This window comes from Podarcis muralis, chromosome 2, assembly GCF_964188315.1.
Source record: "Podarcis muralis chromosome 2, rPodMur119.hap1.1, whole genome shotgun sequence".
In the NCBI taxonomy this organism is placed as follows: Eukaryota; Metazoa; Chordata; class Lepidosauria; order Squamata; family Lacertidae; genus Podarcis; species Podarcis muralis.
In genome coordinates this window covers 89,609,357-89,625,094 of record NC_135656.1, presented here as the reverse complement: position 1 = coordinate 89,625,094, position 15,738 = coordinate 89,609,357, and the positions used below count along the sequence as shown (strand labels likewise).

The 15,738-nt window shown below is 43.5% G+C and overlaps 1 long non-coding RNA gene across 1 annotated transcript in view; it reads right to left on the bottom strand.

Annotated features, from left to right (window-relative positions):
• The window catches only part of LOC114591806 (uncharacterized), a 36,352-nt gene extending 20,990 nt beyond the window's left edge, over positions 1 to 15,362 (bottom strand). The window contains exon 1 of the long non-coding RNA XR_003705361.2: positions 15,202 to 15,362. This is a non-coding gene — a long non-coding RNA (uncharacterized LOC114591806). The remainder of the gene's footprint in view (positions 1 to 15,201) is intronic.
• Positions 15,363 to 15,738: the final 376 nt, after the last annotated feature.

The window sequence follows — 15,738 nt, the reverse complement described above, 5'->3', positions numbered from 1 at the left end:
AACTACTAAACACTTTGGCATTGCACACATGATGTGAATTAGGAGACCATTGTATGCACTTTCAAGGTTGGATGGCTGCTGCCCAAAAATGTCTTCCATGTTGGCTCACTTGCACATGAAGCTCTGATCTGGGATTGTGCCAATGACAACATCCTTCTTATGCCGGCACTTGGATAATCCCTTATAATCAAGCTTCAACATTGCTAAAGCCAACATTTGCCAGATCTGACAACCTTGGATTGTATCCACCACAAGTCATACTCAGAGAAGACCTGCTGGCATTAACGCAGTTAGGTAGCTTAGGTCCAATAATTTCAATGGATCTACTCTGCTTTGTGGGACATCTTCAGAAGAACAAAAGGCTAAGGAGTAAAGCATACATAAATCCACAGTGGAATCCCTAAGACAGTTGGATGGTGCCTTGTACGCCTACTTCTGGCAACTCCTGCAGCCCAGCTGGTGCCAAATGTATTGCTCTGGTTTCCTTTGGATGACAGCAGTGAGGCCAAGATGGGGGTCTTGTTGTCTGGGTAGTGCAGGACCTCCAAATACACTGCCCAGCCCTGTGCCCTGTGCCCTAATGCAGCAAAAACACTGTGGGAGGCAGCAGTTACTGGTCTCTGCTGCCACAGCAGGCCCTGTGATTCCCCATCAGTTTGACTTCATCCCCAGAGGCACACCCCATTGTCTCTCAAGACAGACAGACGCCAACAGAACTGAGCTGAATGCAAAGCTAGAGTTCTGAGTTCTAGCTATGAATGCAAAACTGAATCCCAGTAATTTCATTGGGCCTTAGGCAGTGTGGTACTCACTAAAACAGTTACTTTCCTCAGCTCTGGGATCTCTGTAACATGTCCTGTGAGGTTTGATGGTCAGAAATTCCCCCCCAGTACCAGTGGAGCTGGCTGGATGGTCATGATGTCATCAGCGCAACTGCACATGATCAATGAAGTCACTGAGACAGACAACAAAGGATCAAACCACACAGAAAGCAGGTTTTGGACACCTATTACACCACATTGGTAGTGTCTGAAATGGGCCTAAGGCCCAGTGGAATCAGCAGGATTTAGTTCCATAGTAGAGTTGCATCTCGAAACCCAGAAAGCACAAAGGATCCCTGTTGTTGGCTCTGGCAAACGCTAGCAAAATTGAAACTGGAATGTATGGAAATGTATGCGATGATCGCACCTAGGGGCCATTTTTTTTAAATTAACTTATTTCATTTCACAACATTTATATACGGCTTGATTGCAATAAAACCTCTAAGCAGTTTGCAAGAAAACGATCAAGAGCACCATAGGATCATATATAGACATATGAGGGGGACCTTTTCCCCCTTCTCTTCCCATACCTTCCAACATTTCTCTGATGAAAATAGGGATGTCCCATTCCATAATGAGAATTTTACTATTTATACCCGACACATCTTACCGGGTTGCCCCAGCCACTCTGGGCAGCTTCCAACACATATAAAAACATAATAGAACATTAAACATTAGAAAAACTTCCCCATAAATTATTGCCTTAAGATGGCTTGGGGGTCAGATAACTCCAAACCCTCAACATTTCTCCAATGAAAATAGGGACATCCTAAGGGAAAGTGGGACATCCCAGGATCAAATCAGAAACTGGGACGGCTTCTCTAAATCAGGGACGTCCCTTGAAAATAGTGACACTTGGAGGGTCTGTCTTCCTCTTCCATATTACATATTACATGCTTATTAAGGTACACAGAAGCGAGAGGAAGAAAGAAGTATCAAGTTGTTTCACTCAGTATGTGTCTGAACGATTGACCAGGAAGCTTTAAAGCAAATGTAAGCCTATGTTCAGCTCTTAAAAAGCATGTTGGACAGGAATGCCAACAAATTTCTGTGTGCCAAACTGTCTTTCTCTATCTGCAGAGATACAGTTACGAGATATGAGGCAGAGATTGCTACTATCGGAAATGTACCTGGATGATCTTTATTTCCTTTTAATAAAATGAAAAGCTTATGCTGCTTGCCCCCTAGTAGGAGAAAGAGACTTTTGTTGCTTTTTTGACCCCAGAGTATACAGAGACTAAATATACGGGGCCATGTTTTTTGCAGGAGCAAATCTTCTTGCCTAAGATTATGCAGAGCTCTTCATCAGACAAAATGAAGTTGTTGCTAATATGTGGTATAGAATAACAACAACAACAACAACAACAACAACAACAACAACAACAACAATTTATTATTTGTACCCCGCCCATCTGGCTGGGTTTCCCCAGCCACTCTGGGCGGCTTCCATAAAAACCAAAGATACAGTAAAATATCACAGATTAAAAACTTCCCTGAACAGGGCTGCCTTAAGATGTCTTCTGAATGTCAGGTGGTTATTTATCGCTTTGACATCTGATGGGAGGGTGTTCCACAGGGCGGGCGCCACTACCGAGAAGGCCCTCTGCCTGGTTCCCTGTAACCTCACTTCTCGCAGGGAGGGAACTGCTAGAAGGCCCTCGACGCTGGACCTCACTGTCCAGGCTGAATGATGGGGTTGGAGTCGCTCCTTCAGGTATACTGGGCCGAGACCATTTAGGGCTTTAGAGGTCAACACCAACACTTTGAATTGTGCTCGGAAACGTACTGGGAGCCAATGTAGGTCTTTCAAGACCGGTGTTATGTGGTCTCGGCGGCCGCCCCCAGTCACCAGTCTAGCTGCCGCATTCTGGATTAGTTGTAGTTTCCGAGTCACCTTCAAAGGTAGCCCCACATAGAGCGCATTGCAGTAGTCCAAACGGAAGATAACTAGAGCATGCACCACTCTGGCGAGACAGTCCGCGGGCAGGTAGGGCCTCAGCCTGCGTACCAGGTGGAGTTGGTAGACAGCTGCCCTGGATACAGAATTGACCTGTGCCTCCTGCGCCAGAATCTGGTTTCAAATGAGTTTATTAAATAACTTCATATATACAGGTTTAGGATTGGGCACTATAAATTCTGTTGAACAGAAATAGATATATTTAAGATTACTGATTTCATTTTATTTACGTAACTTGCTTTTAATATTTCTTTTTTATTGGTATTTTAAATGAATATTTTCGGCTCCCTTGTAAACCCTCTTAGAGGAATTCGGTTCCAGTAAGTGTTGTATAAAATTTATTAAATATATCAAAAATATATCAAAAACAGAATATTTGCTTTTGTTAACAAAATTGTTCTCGCCATAACTGAGAACATTGTTTCCACTATGCCTGTTGAATCGGTGTGCTTATACTAAACATCTAGGAACATGCCTCAATCTGTTCTAATTCACACTTTCACCTGGCATTCCATTCTGCTGGAATTAGTTTACTTTGCAAAAGTCTTTGTTCTGTTTTGCTGTCCAATGATGTGGGAACATACATATTTTAAACATATCTTTTCCCTAGCACACAACAGACACGCACGTCTCAGTCATCAACAATACAGTCATACCTCATGTTGTGTCCGCTTCAGGTTGCGTTTTTTTGGGTTGTAGACTGCCAAAACCCGGAAGTACGGGAACAGGTTACTTCTGGGTTTCGGCAGTCGCACATGCGCAGAAATCGCACTTTGCGCATGCGAAAACACCAAATTGCAACCCGTGCGTGCACAGACGCTGGTTGCGTGTTGAGTCCCACAAGCCACCCCCCTTCCAAAAAAGTCACACATCACACATAATTTTTGTTTAAGGTTATTGGCATAATTTTTGGCCACAACTTTATTCAAATACAAAAATGTGAGTGGTTGCTTAGGCATTGGTTATGACTATCTGTCCATGCCCAGGGACAGAGCTGGCACTTCCGGATTCCAGCGGAAGCCAGCGTGGGAAACAAGTATTGGGGAGAAGATGAAGCTGGGTACCAGTCCATCACTTCTCACCCTCATGTTCCGGTGGGGCTTGCACGGCCCAGGTCCGACTCCGGGGACAAGGACGAAAAGAATGGCAAGCCCCTGGATTCCTTTAACGGAATTCCCTTTTTCGCACACCATTGGAGGGGTAGGCACTTACCCCTCCTCCAACCATTTTAACCAATGCCTAACCGCCAACCTTACAAGTTTTGACGATTTGCTACGCAGTAGGCAAAAACCAAATGGCACCAGCCAATCAGCCAAATGGCAAAATTCCTACCAGGCCCCCGCACCAAGGCGGACGACCCCATGACAGGCATAGCAAGGTCAAATGATCCAGGACAAACCCCCCCTTAATAAAAGGGAGGGTGGGCGGGTGATCCGGTGCAAGAAGGCCAAGAGGACGACCCACGTTGGGCGTCCTATATTTATGGCCTCTGTCCCCTCCTTCCAAATTCGCAACATCCAAAACTCCCCAGTAACCAAATTAACCATTGAGGTCCCGGTTAGCCAAATTGCCATTCACTCAAGGTGGCTTGCATTCCCAACCGCAACACGTGCTCTCATTCAGGGAGAACACGCTTTGTGAACACTGCGGGTTGCGATCATGCATCCCGCATGGATCACTTTCACAACCTGAGCGTCCACTGTACTTGCATATCATTTACCTTCCCTGTGTGTTCCCTTCCAAAGTTAATGAATTTCCATAGGAGAGATAGTTAATCTCCCCATTTAACTCCTTGTTGAATCCCTTCCCTGCCACGCTTCCTGCAAACGCTAGTTACTTTTTTTGACGGCGGGGGGGTGGGGAATCTAGCACATTCAATGCATGCACACAATTCGGCTGCAATCATAATCCCTACTGCTGCATCTGCAGCTCAGGTTCTCACAGCAGCTGTAGAGGAAGGTGGAAGGCAGGACTATCGGCCTTTATTGGGCCTAATGCCATCACTCAACGGGATGAAGGCCAGCGTGAGGTCCAGTGAATCTCAAACTAGCTCAGCCCCAGCCTTGGAATGCCCCATTTTGGGGGCCTTCCACTGGTGGGGACACTACCAGAGGGCCTCCCACCTGCTTGCAAATTCCACAGGTGAGCAATGTATCCACTACATTGCACTGACTACATCCAGGCTTGTGATCTTGGGGGGGGGGGGGGGAGGGAGAGAGATTTGAGATATTCTGAATATGAGACTCTCATATTGCCTAGTATTACTTCCCATTGTAACAAACCATGTTCTCTCTTTTTGAATTGATTGTCTCATTTCTCTTGCTATGCATGGCCTTTGCAAGATACAGATGGTTCACCTGAACAGGTCAAACAGGAAAAGAAAATTAGGTGTAAAGCACTGAATTCAAATGAAAAGGATTCACAGAAGTGTACCGGCTGGATTCTAATTCATCATACCGATCATACATAAAGACTGCCGTGAGCATAAGGCTAGGAAGAAAAACTTTTCCCCTGAGAGTTTTAGGAAGGAAGAGTTCTCTGAATGTTGTGTACATTCAACATGAAAAGTGTTCAAATCAACATTTGCTTTGGAGCAACACTGCAGATAAACATATTTGGACAATGTATAAACAGAGAAAATATATGAAAGGGAAGTGTATTTTTGAATAAGAATGAGAGACCAATGGAATGATTCATTTGTTGGTAAGCTCTTAATTTGCCAGTAGTGCTTTGAGCTCTCAACGAGCATTTTGCATGAAGTAAACTGGAGGACAATGGTGGCATGACTTTATGACACACCACAGGTTATTCCAAAGACCTGACTTTCAATCTCCATTGATACAAAATTGGCTGTATCAATCCAGTATTGGGCCCAAATGTACCCCAATGAAGTCATGAAAATAAACCATCTAGTGGGAGTGATTATGGAGAACATATTTTGCAAGTTAGAAATCATGTCTTTATAGAGACCTTGCCCCCCCCCACCAGTGGAACAATATTGTTGCAAATAATAGAGCCAACAATATCCCACAATTCAAAGTCCAAAAAAACTACACAACACGAGGGGGGGGGGAGGTATCATTAACCGAGTTATAACTGATGCACATGTATAATGGTACAATAAGCATGAGTTGTGGATCACAAATCTCACAGATCTTGCAACAATAGCACATGCCACTTGAGCAGTCTAAAACCAATTAACATTTCCAAACAGACAAAACAGTTACAAGAAGCACATATCTTTCTGCAATTCTGTGGCATTATATCAACTTCAGACATTAAACCTTCCCTTTTCATGACATTTCAGATAAGCTATGTTTCTAGACTCGGACCAGGTTGGATCAACTTTAGACCTAGGGTTATTAGAAAGCAGTGTCCTTAGGGAAATTCACACTGTCACGGGATATACAACTTCCCAGCAATACAAATATTTCAGCAGGCAATGCCCACCATATCTGAGGGGTGGCAGGGCAGGAAATACGACTGGCCATAATTTGCTCCCAATTAGCTCTTTCTTACTAAGAAATGAGCTCAGGCTTGGAATTCTGGTCTGAGAAAGATGCCCCCTTGTGCACTGAAGAAAGGAGAATCACTGTGCTTCCTTTTGTTGGCACATAATTTACAAGTGTCAAATCTTCTTTAAAACCAAAAATGCTGTTAACACTTCCGGGCTTATGGGAATAAATCCACGGAGGACTGTTTATTCATGTTCAATGTGCCAACCAGTGTTGGCTAATCCCCAGGCCAGTGGCACATTGTTGAAGAAGTTATGAGTTATTTTTCATCCAGAACCCAGTAAATGTATTAGCTTCTCAACCACTGATTGACCTAGATTTCAAGCTGCAGGAGTGCCTGCTTCCTTCACGTATATACGGCTATATGGCAACTTTAGAACTGTGGCACAGACAGTTTTATGCCATACTTTATGGATTTGGGTGGCACATACTGTCTTCCTTTAAATGGCACTAATCACCCATCAATTGTAACTAGGTTTGATGCCAGTCTTGGGCCAGTTCAGGCACTGGACAAGGTGCCCACAGCATCCTGACCCGACACTGCACAAATCACTGTCTTTCCCACTGGGCACAGATGGCTATTTTAGATTTTTAATAACTATTAAATCAAAGATCTGTTGACCGTAGCATTACATCTATTACATTTAAATGATGGGCTGCTACCACGGATGGAAGGTGAGCTTGGGTTCTAGTCTAAAGCAGTACTGCTGTATGCTCACCACTACTGGAGGGTGGTGAGTGGTACTGAAGTCATTGTCATGGCAGCGGTAGTAGGAATATATATGTATATATATAGATATAGATATAGATGATATAGATATAGATGATATAGATATAGATATAGATGATATAGATATAGATATAGATATAGATGATATAGATATAGATGATATAGATATAGATGATATAGATATAGATATAGATATAGATATAGATATAGATATAGATAGATATAGATGATATAGAGATAGATGGATATAGATATAGATATAGATATAGATATAGGTATAGATATAGATATAGATATAGATATAGATATAGATAGATACATAGATATATATAGATATAGTGTGACTGAATTGCAAAGGTGTATGGAGGGTAGGGGCCCATTGGTGAAGTGCAGCTATCTTCATATGATACAAAGTATTGCAGGAAAAAAGTAGGAACCCCACACTGAAGGCTTCATGGGGCTGAAAAGCACATACCCTCTGGAAATGACCATCCAAGTAGGAATGGAGCCACCACAAAGTGGTGCTACCACTCCTTAACTCAGACAGCTCCTCCAGAAGGATACCATGGCCAATGCTATCAAAAGCTGCTGAAAGGTCAAGAAGAATGGACAAAGAAACATCCCCCTAGCTGTCTCCCGACAGAGGTTACCATGCAAAGGAATTTCTGTGCCAAAATTGGGCATAAACCCCAGTTGAAATGGATACAGAAGATCATTTTGCAGTTTTGAAGGAAGCTCTCGACACCACATTCCGCAAAGCTCTTTCCATGAACAAAGAAAAGTGGTTCTAGGAAGCTCCTTGAGTTGCTATTAAACCTGGGCACCCACTGAAGTGAGTGCGATGGGTGCTTGCTAACATTTGCTGACACAATTCTGGTCACAATGTACTCAAAATGTGTTATGTAAACTGATCGTTATGTTGAAAAAGAGTGTTTTGATGGGTCACAATGAAGGCTGGAGTGATTTGACCATGGTTAAGGAGTCTGCAACAAATTTTTAAATGGTTGTAGGAAAACAAGGAGATTATCTTCTCTAATGGATTGCTAACTTCCCAACATAATTCAAAAACTTCAAATCAACCAATCTGAAGCTGAGTCTGAGAGGAGAAGTTTAAAATTCTACTGTCATTCGGACCAAGATGGAAAGAAGCAGCACTCAATTTTACTGGGGGTGGGTAGGCCACTGGTAATGGTTTGGCAGGCTAGTTCAAATCCAGTTTGCCCCCCTGCTATGAACAAAAAGAACATAAGAACAGTAGTGGATCGCAGATGGGGAGCCACTGCTCACATGACCTCTGTTTGGTCACACCACTGGTGAGAGGGGTGAGGTGACAGCAAAGTTGGTGCAATGTTGGTGCCTCAGCAGAGCTAATAGGGTGCCCCTGCCAGTGTGTTTTCACCATGCCAGCCTCCTTGCCACTTCTCTGCTTTCCCTGTACCTCCTGATAAGCAGGAGCAACATGACCGACCAGAGGTCAGGGGAGAAGGGGAGCTACAGGAGGAAACTGGTTTGGGGCATAAATACAAGCAGGGGCTGGAGTGGACCAGTAGAAAAGGAAAGAGATTGGTTCATCATCATCATCATAATTTATTATTTATACTCCTCCCATCTAGTTGGGTTTCTCCAGCCACTCTGGGCAGCTCCCAACAGAATAAAAAACCATGATACAACATCAAACATTAAAAACTTCCCTAAACAGGGCTGCCTTCAGATGTCTTCTAAAAGTCAGATAGTTGTTTATTTCCTTGACATCTGATGGGAGGGCATTCCACAGGGCGGGCGCCACTACCGAGAAGGCCCTCTGGCTGGTTCCCTGTAACTACACATGCAGTGCTTAAAATGGACTGTACCACTTCAGGTTGCCCATTGGGAGGTGATTAAATTTTAATAAGTTCGGTTCCCTGTGAAAAACAATACCTAAAAAGTAGCAAAGCAGATGTGAATTTTTTGGGAGGGGGGCTCTTGCAGGGGAGATCATTCAAAAAGTGCCACCACCACCCCACACACACTCTATAGTAGTGCAATCCATTATTCACAGTCTATTCCCAGTGGAGACCCAAGTCCACTAGACCAGGTCATGGGGTACGAAAGAATAGAGACGTGGAATTTTACTTTTGAGAGGAAATAATGGAGGGGCATGTCAGGGCTAGGGGAAAGGGTTGTGATGTAAAAGCAGCATTGGCCATTATTCTCATGGCTACTGCAAATGTTGGTGTTCCATGTGGTGGTCAAACTGTAGATGTCTAGGAAACAAACAATTTTGATAACAGCAGCATTTCATTTTTAAAGATATTGAAGTGTCCAATTATATGATTTCTGGTTACGGATGATTCTCCTAACAAGAGCAGCCAATCTGCATCTTCAGGACCTAATTAATATTCACGGAAAGCAATTAAAAGGAAAAGGAGACAATTGCATTTGTGCTGCTGCTGCTGCTATACCAAAAGGCAAAACGAGCAGCATATTAAAACGGCAGCCGTATGCTGGCAAGCGTTGTTGATGCCCTACATGTTAGAGGCATCGAGACACACAGAGTATTGTAGTCGACAGATCTGAAGGTGACACATTTTCACAGATGGCGTTTCCACATACCTGCACCAGCAAAGGAAATCGGAGAGATCAAAGAGACTGCTGTGCATACAAGATGGACGGATGGGGGGAAAGAGATAAAAATAAATAAATCTGCCGATAACAAAAGCTATTGCTACAGAAAGATGGGGTAACTGAAACTGATGAATAACTGCTATCTGGCAAGCACTGATAGCAGCTGCACACAGGAGTGAGGATGTCTGAAGAGAGTTTCTGAAAAGTCGTTCTGGAGCTACAAAAAAATACAAAGAAAAGTCATAATAGACTTCCAGCAGTGTAGACAAAATGTTTACAGGAGGGGTAACTGGAAAGTGTGTTTCTGCAAGGGAAATGTGATTTTTTGATTGACTGTATTTCTATATTGATTAAATTATTTAGAAAGAGATGGAATATTGCTGCCCCACTTCTGAAAAAGGTGGTGCCCAATGCAGGAAACAAAAGAAAGCAGAAAGCAGAGGTGGTCACATTCACCCTGCGAGGGCAGGATCTCAAAGTGGGTGTGAAAAGACCTGGAGTTTGCAAGGCTTCCTTCCCAGTTCTTCTACATATTTTTTTTAGTTATTTATTTGAAGGCATTTAAAATAGTGTTTCCCTGACTGATTTTAAAGCACAGATAAACTGCTTAATACTTTTGCAATATACTACTCTTATTTTATGTGGACTCTCCTTCCTTGGAGCTTTTTAAGCAGGGGTTGGATGGTGATCTGTCATGGCTGCTTTAGCTGAGATTCCTGTATTGCAGGGGGTTGGACTAGATGACCCTCGGAGTCCCTTCCAACTCCACAATTCTGTGATTCTACAATTTTATGATTCTATGATGTAAGGCGGCTTCCTATAACAGGCCTAATGAGCTTTGGTTTTATTAAAACATTTACTTCCTGGCACTGACTTAAAAACTGCCTAGGGGACTAGCTAGGGAAGGGAAGGGAAGGGACAAAAAAAATCACTAAAGTTGCAAGATCCAAGGCCAGTAATTTATATAAAGACCTCCTCCCCTGCAAGAGAAAGCCAAGTGACTCCAAGCGATGTAATGACACCAGTACCGAACAAAAACAATGGTTTGCTTAAATTATACAGTACTCTCATTCTGTTTTCAGGCCATTCTGTTTCTTTTTCTTCCAGTGCTGTTTGGGGAGCGCTGTTTTGGGAAGAGGGCGAAGTAATGTTTGCTCTTCTCCAAGCAGTTTGTCCAAGGCATTGTTTCAGAATAGCACTGCTTACAAAGTGCCTGAGAGGGTTACAAAAGCGCCGAGAAGGAGCTGGGATTGAAGTGTTTGCCATCCACACTGCTTACCTGGATTCACAGGAAAAAAAGTTAGTTTGAGCTCTACGTCCATTTTGCGATACTACTTGGTTTATTTGTTTTATGATATCAGTCATGCTTGAACAACATAACAGAAGGCAAATAGCAAGCCTGGGGGAAAGCACTTCATTAAAGGGCTGGCTTGTGCAGAGGGCAGGAGGTGTTGCCTCCCTCCAAGATTACTTCCTAGCCACAATAACAGACGTTCTGAGCCGGTTAGAATGTGGTCTGAAGCCTAAAGTAGAATACTTTTCCAGGCCAAGGCAACATCTCTAAACTTTCTTTCTGGCAAAGGGTACAAGAAGCCATGGTGAGGTGTGGAAACTGGGACTAAAATACTGTCCCCTCGGTTCCATAAACTCAGCCCTAGTGCCCCTACTCTACCCTATTTAAAATTATTCAGAATACAGTGGTACATCAGGATGCGAACGGGATCTGTTCCGGAGCCCCGTTTGCATCCTGAATGGAACATAAGATGCGATGGCGCGTCTGCACGTGCGCGGGTCGCATTTTGCTGCTTCCGCGCATGCGCGTGATGCGCGAGCGGCGAAACCTGGAAGTAACGTGCTCCGTTATTTCCAGGTTGCCGCAGAGCACAACATGAAAGCGCTCAACCTGAAGCACATGCAACTCGAGGTATGACTGTAGCAGTTTGCATGACCCACTAAGGAAGGTAACGAAACAGTAACATTAAAAACAGAACCAACTGATTGCACATTTATAGAAAATGCAGTTATTTGGCTTAATTAATTCAACAATATTTATGAACCTGATGCAGTGATACTAGCTTTTCAAAGTCACATAGTCATTTACACCTTTAGCACCTGTTGCTGCTCCCTTGTTTCTCAGTACCCCCCTGCCACCCACTTGCCTCTTTGTGCCCCCTATGCAATCTCCCCCCATGGTGTGGGGTGGCACACTGAACAATAACCAACGCACTAGAGATTCCTGGAAAGCCTGATGTCTCGCAGTAATTCTCAGTAGTACACAGTTTTCCCTTCCTAGTTTGTTCCTGAGCAAAATAGGCTTAGAGCAGGGATGTCCAACAGGTCAAACTACTGGTAGATCCCCAGGAGGTTTTGGTAGATTACGGTCGATCACTGGATCCCTTTCCTTAGCATTGGTAAAATTGAATCTGGCCCCGCCCCCTCGCCCCGCCTTCCATTGTTGCAGGAATGGAAGACGGAGTTTACTCAGTGAGGCTGTTTGTTCCCCCAGCAATTTGTTGTTGAGTGGCTGTTTATTTTTCTCCTCCAGAACCCTTAAAAATGGGGCTTTCTTGCTCCCTAGAAAAGCTAAACAACTTTTTCTTGTACCCCCCCCCCAAACCAGGGTTTTGTTGTTGTTGTTTAGTCATTTAGTCGTGTCCGACTCTTCGTGACCCCATGGACCAGAGCACACCAGGCACTCCTGTCTTCCACTGCCTCCCGCAGTTTGGTCAAACTCATGCTGGTAGCTTCGAGAACGCTGTCCAACCATCTCGTCCTCTGTCGTCCCCTTCTCCTTGTGCCCTCCATCTTTCCCAACATCAGGGTCTTTTCCAGAGAGTCTTCTCTTCTCATGAGGTGGCCAAAGTATTGGAGCCTCAGCTTCACGATCTGTCCTTCCAGTGAGCACTCAGGGCTGATTTCCTTAAGGATGGATAGGTTTGATCTTCTTGCAGTCCATGGGACTCTCAAGACTCTCCTCCAGCACCATAATTCAAAAGCATCAATTCTTCGGCGATCAGCCTTCTTTATGGTCCAGCTCTCACTTCCATATATCACTACTGGGAAAACCATAGCTTTTACTATACGGACCTTTGTTGGCAAGGTGATGTCTCTGCTTCTTAAGATGCTGCCTAGGTTTGTCATTGCTTTTCTCCCAAGAAGCAGGGTTTTTCTCCTCCCTAAAAAAAATACTTGGACCTGAACCTCCCCAAAACGGGGGGTAGATCACTGCCAGTTTTTAATTCAGTAAGTAGATCGCAGTCTCTTGGGAGTTGGCCACCCCTGGCTTAGAGCACTCAGAGAGAGACCCCAGGGAAGCTAAATGAATAGGTTTCCCACAACCAACTTTTCCTCATTTGTGGCCGACGTTCCTCCAATGCTCTCATCTTCTATCAACACTGGCAACGTAAGAATATAGAACTCATATGACACAAGTGGTATGTTTCATGGGAATATGATAGGCTGGATCAGGCTGCACAGGGTGGTAACTCAGGAGGATTAACTCCCTAGTCCCTGGGAGCTGCCATATATCGAATCAGGCTGTTGGCCCATCTAACTCAAGCGTTGTCTACTGACAGTAGCTGTCCAATTTTTCAGGCAGGAGGAGCCTTTCCCAGACCTAACAGCAGACCATCAGAGTGATGCAGAAGGCAGATGTGAAATGCTTTATAGGGCATGGCAAACTATGGAAAAGGAGGACATGAGCTGCCATGCATAGCCATGGCCTTTTGAAGGTGCTCCACTGGCTCCATCTGGCGTATGTGCCAGAGAGGCTGAACAGGCATGCAACTAACCACTGAAAACAGAATTGTGAGCTTATGCCTCTAAAGAGATGGGAGTTTTGTTAGTAGGAAACATTCTGTGTTCTTGCTATGAATCTGATAGGCACAAATTGACATGCCCCAAGGTTATGGTGGCTGATCACACTCTGGTGTTTGGTAAAATAGGGAAATTTCACTGAAACTAATTTCTAAGTGTTGGAGACTGTGATTCTGGCATAATGTGCCTGCATTTCAATGCATATGTTATCTCCCATAGATTTAAGTGAGTGAGAGAGAACACTTTTCGCTCCTGACACCTGTCACATTCTGGGAGTACTATAATTATCTCTCTGTTACATCAGGCATTGCAAACATTATATGCAATTTCGTAGGCATAGTTATTGCTGCACTCTGTGCAATATAAGTGCATTCGCACTGTCAAAAGCATAATAAAAATACCTTCCATTGTATGGTTCTCTGGAGTTCAAGAAGAATTAGTATGGAAATTATATACACCTGAAATACCACACATAGTTTTCTTCATGTATATGGTTAAAGTAACTGATGTATCCATGAGTAACAAAGCAGTTTTCTTTACTTGTACAAGTAATAATGTTCTCCGATACGACCCCTTCATTTCCATCTTTAAGGTGGGAGTAATGCTTTTGCTGCATAAATTTATTCCGCCTCAATCTGCCGATATGCCTCCTACAACAAAGCATCTCTCCGTAATTGTGTATCTGGCATGGTAAATCCTATTCTGCATGAAAACTAATGATTGAGATTGCAAAAGATCCACATGAGCCTGAACAGTCAATTCTGGCTCCATAGATGGTACATTAATGGGATCGCATTTTCCATGTACTGCCTGCAGTTATCTCGTGGTAACCTACATCTAAAATTTGAACCACCTTTCTGCTTCCTCCACAGTAGTTCCCCCTTCCCGACACACAAATGCAATTATGTGGGAGAAAACATCAGCATGATGACCTTGTCCACATGCAAATGAGGTGGAACAATCTGAAATATGAGGTTTCTGAAGTGCACAGTCCTGCTTTGTGCAACATCAATATGCTAACAATCCTCCATTCCTACTTTAAAAATAAATAAATTCTGGAGTTTTTCATGCGACTTTGCCACAGCTTTCATTTTGCTGAAAGTTTGGTTTCTTACAGGTTACCATTGCATACCAGTGCATCTTCGCCGCCATTAAAACCACTGTGTGTAACAGAATTGAGCAGTTATATTAAGATGCCTTTTTGTGTTGTGATTTAATCTGTGTGCACTGGTGTGCACTGGTAGGGCAAAAGAAGAAGGAATGTTCTGAAAACTGCAGCAAATGATGCATGCCCGTCCATTCTGAAATAAATTTTAGAAATTCTCCAATTTAAACTGGAAGGCAGTAGCACAGAACACGGAGCAAAATGACCTCATAAAACAAGACTAGAAAGAAACAGGGGAACTCCCAGTTATGCCTAGTTGATACAGTGTGCATGGAAATCTACGTAATCTGAGAAAAGCAATTCTAGGTAGTGCTTTCCTAGATATTAACCCACATTTCTGCAGGGCCATTTCCCTCTACATTTAAGTGTTTTAACTTTAGAATAAAACCCATCGCCATGCCTCCCTGCAACATGGGTGTACGATTTGCTTACCTTTAAAATGGAGCTGGCCAAGAGGTTGTGTTATTATTTTCCACAATCAGAAGCTGGAGCAGCCTGGAATGACTCAGTCTCAACCCCCATTCTTCTTCATTCACACATTACTAGCATTGCTTAAAGGGGAAAATAAAACACAAAATGGGTTTTATATTTACCGTTACTTCCTGGTCACAAGAATGGCTTTGGATTCTACACTACATGACTGGAGCTCCATGGTACCCTCTTGAAAGGAAGAGGGAGAAGAGAGAGGAAGAGGCAGAGCTTGGGATGGTTAGTGGGAAACCACAAAGTGTTTGTTAGTCTCAACCCTGCCCTCCACTGACTGGAGGCTGAGAGAGGCAGCAGAAGGCTGGGAAGGGAAACGTTAAAAGCCAGAATTGCCATGGAGGCTGCCAGTTTTGTACAGTAAATGCATTGCTTTTTTTTTCGGGGGGGGGGGGGCGCAGGGATATGCATACCCCTAAACATTTTGTGAATCTAACTTTGGCCTCATTGAGGGGCATTATTTCAATATGAGTAGGAAAATGAGAGTACCCCTAAACATTTTTTTTTTTTAGAAAAAAAAAGCACTGAGTAAATGAATTACTGTATTGTTGTATACATTTGATCCCCTTTTTAAAAATTACTCCTTTAGTTTGTTGGGATTTATTTCCTCCTTGCGTTACTGACTGCCAGTTGGCCATGCCTGTTTT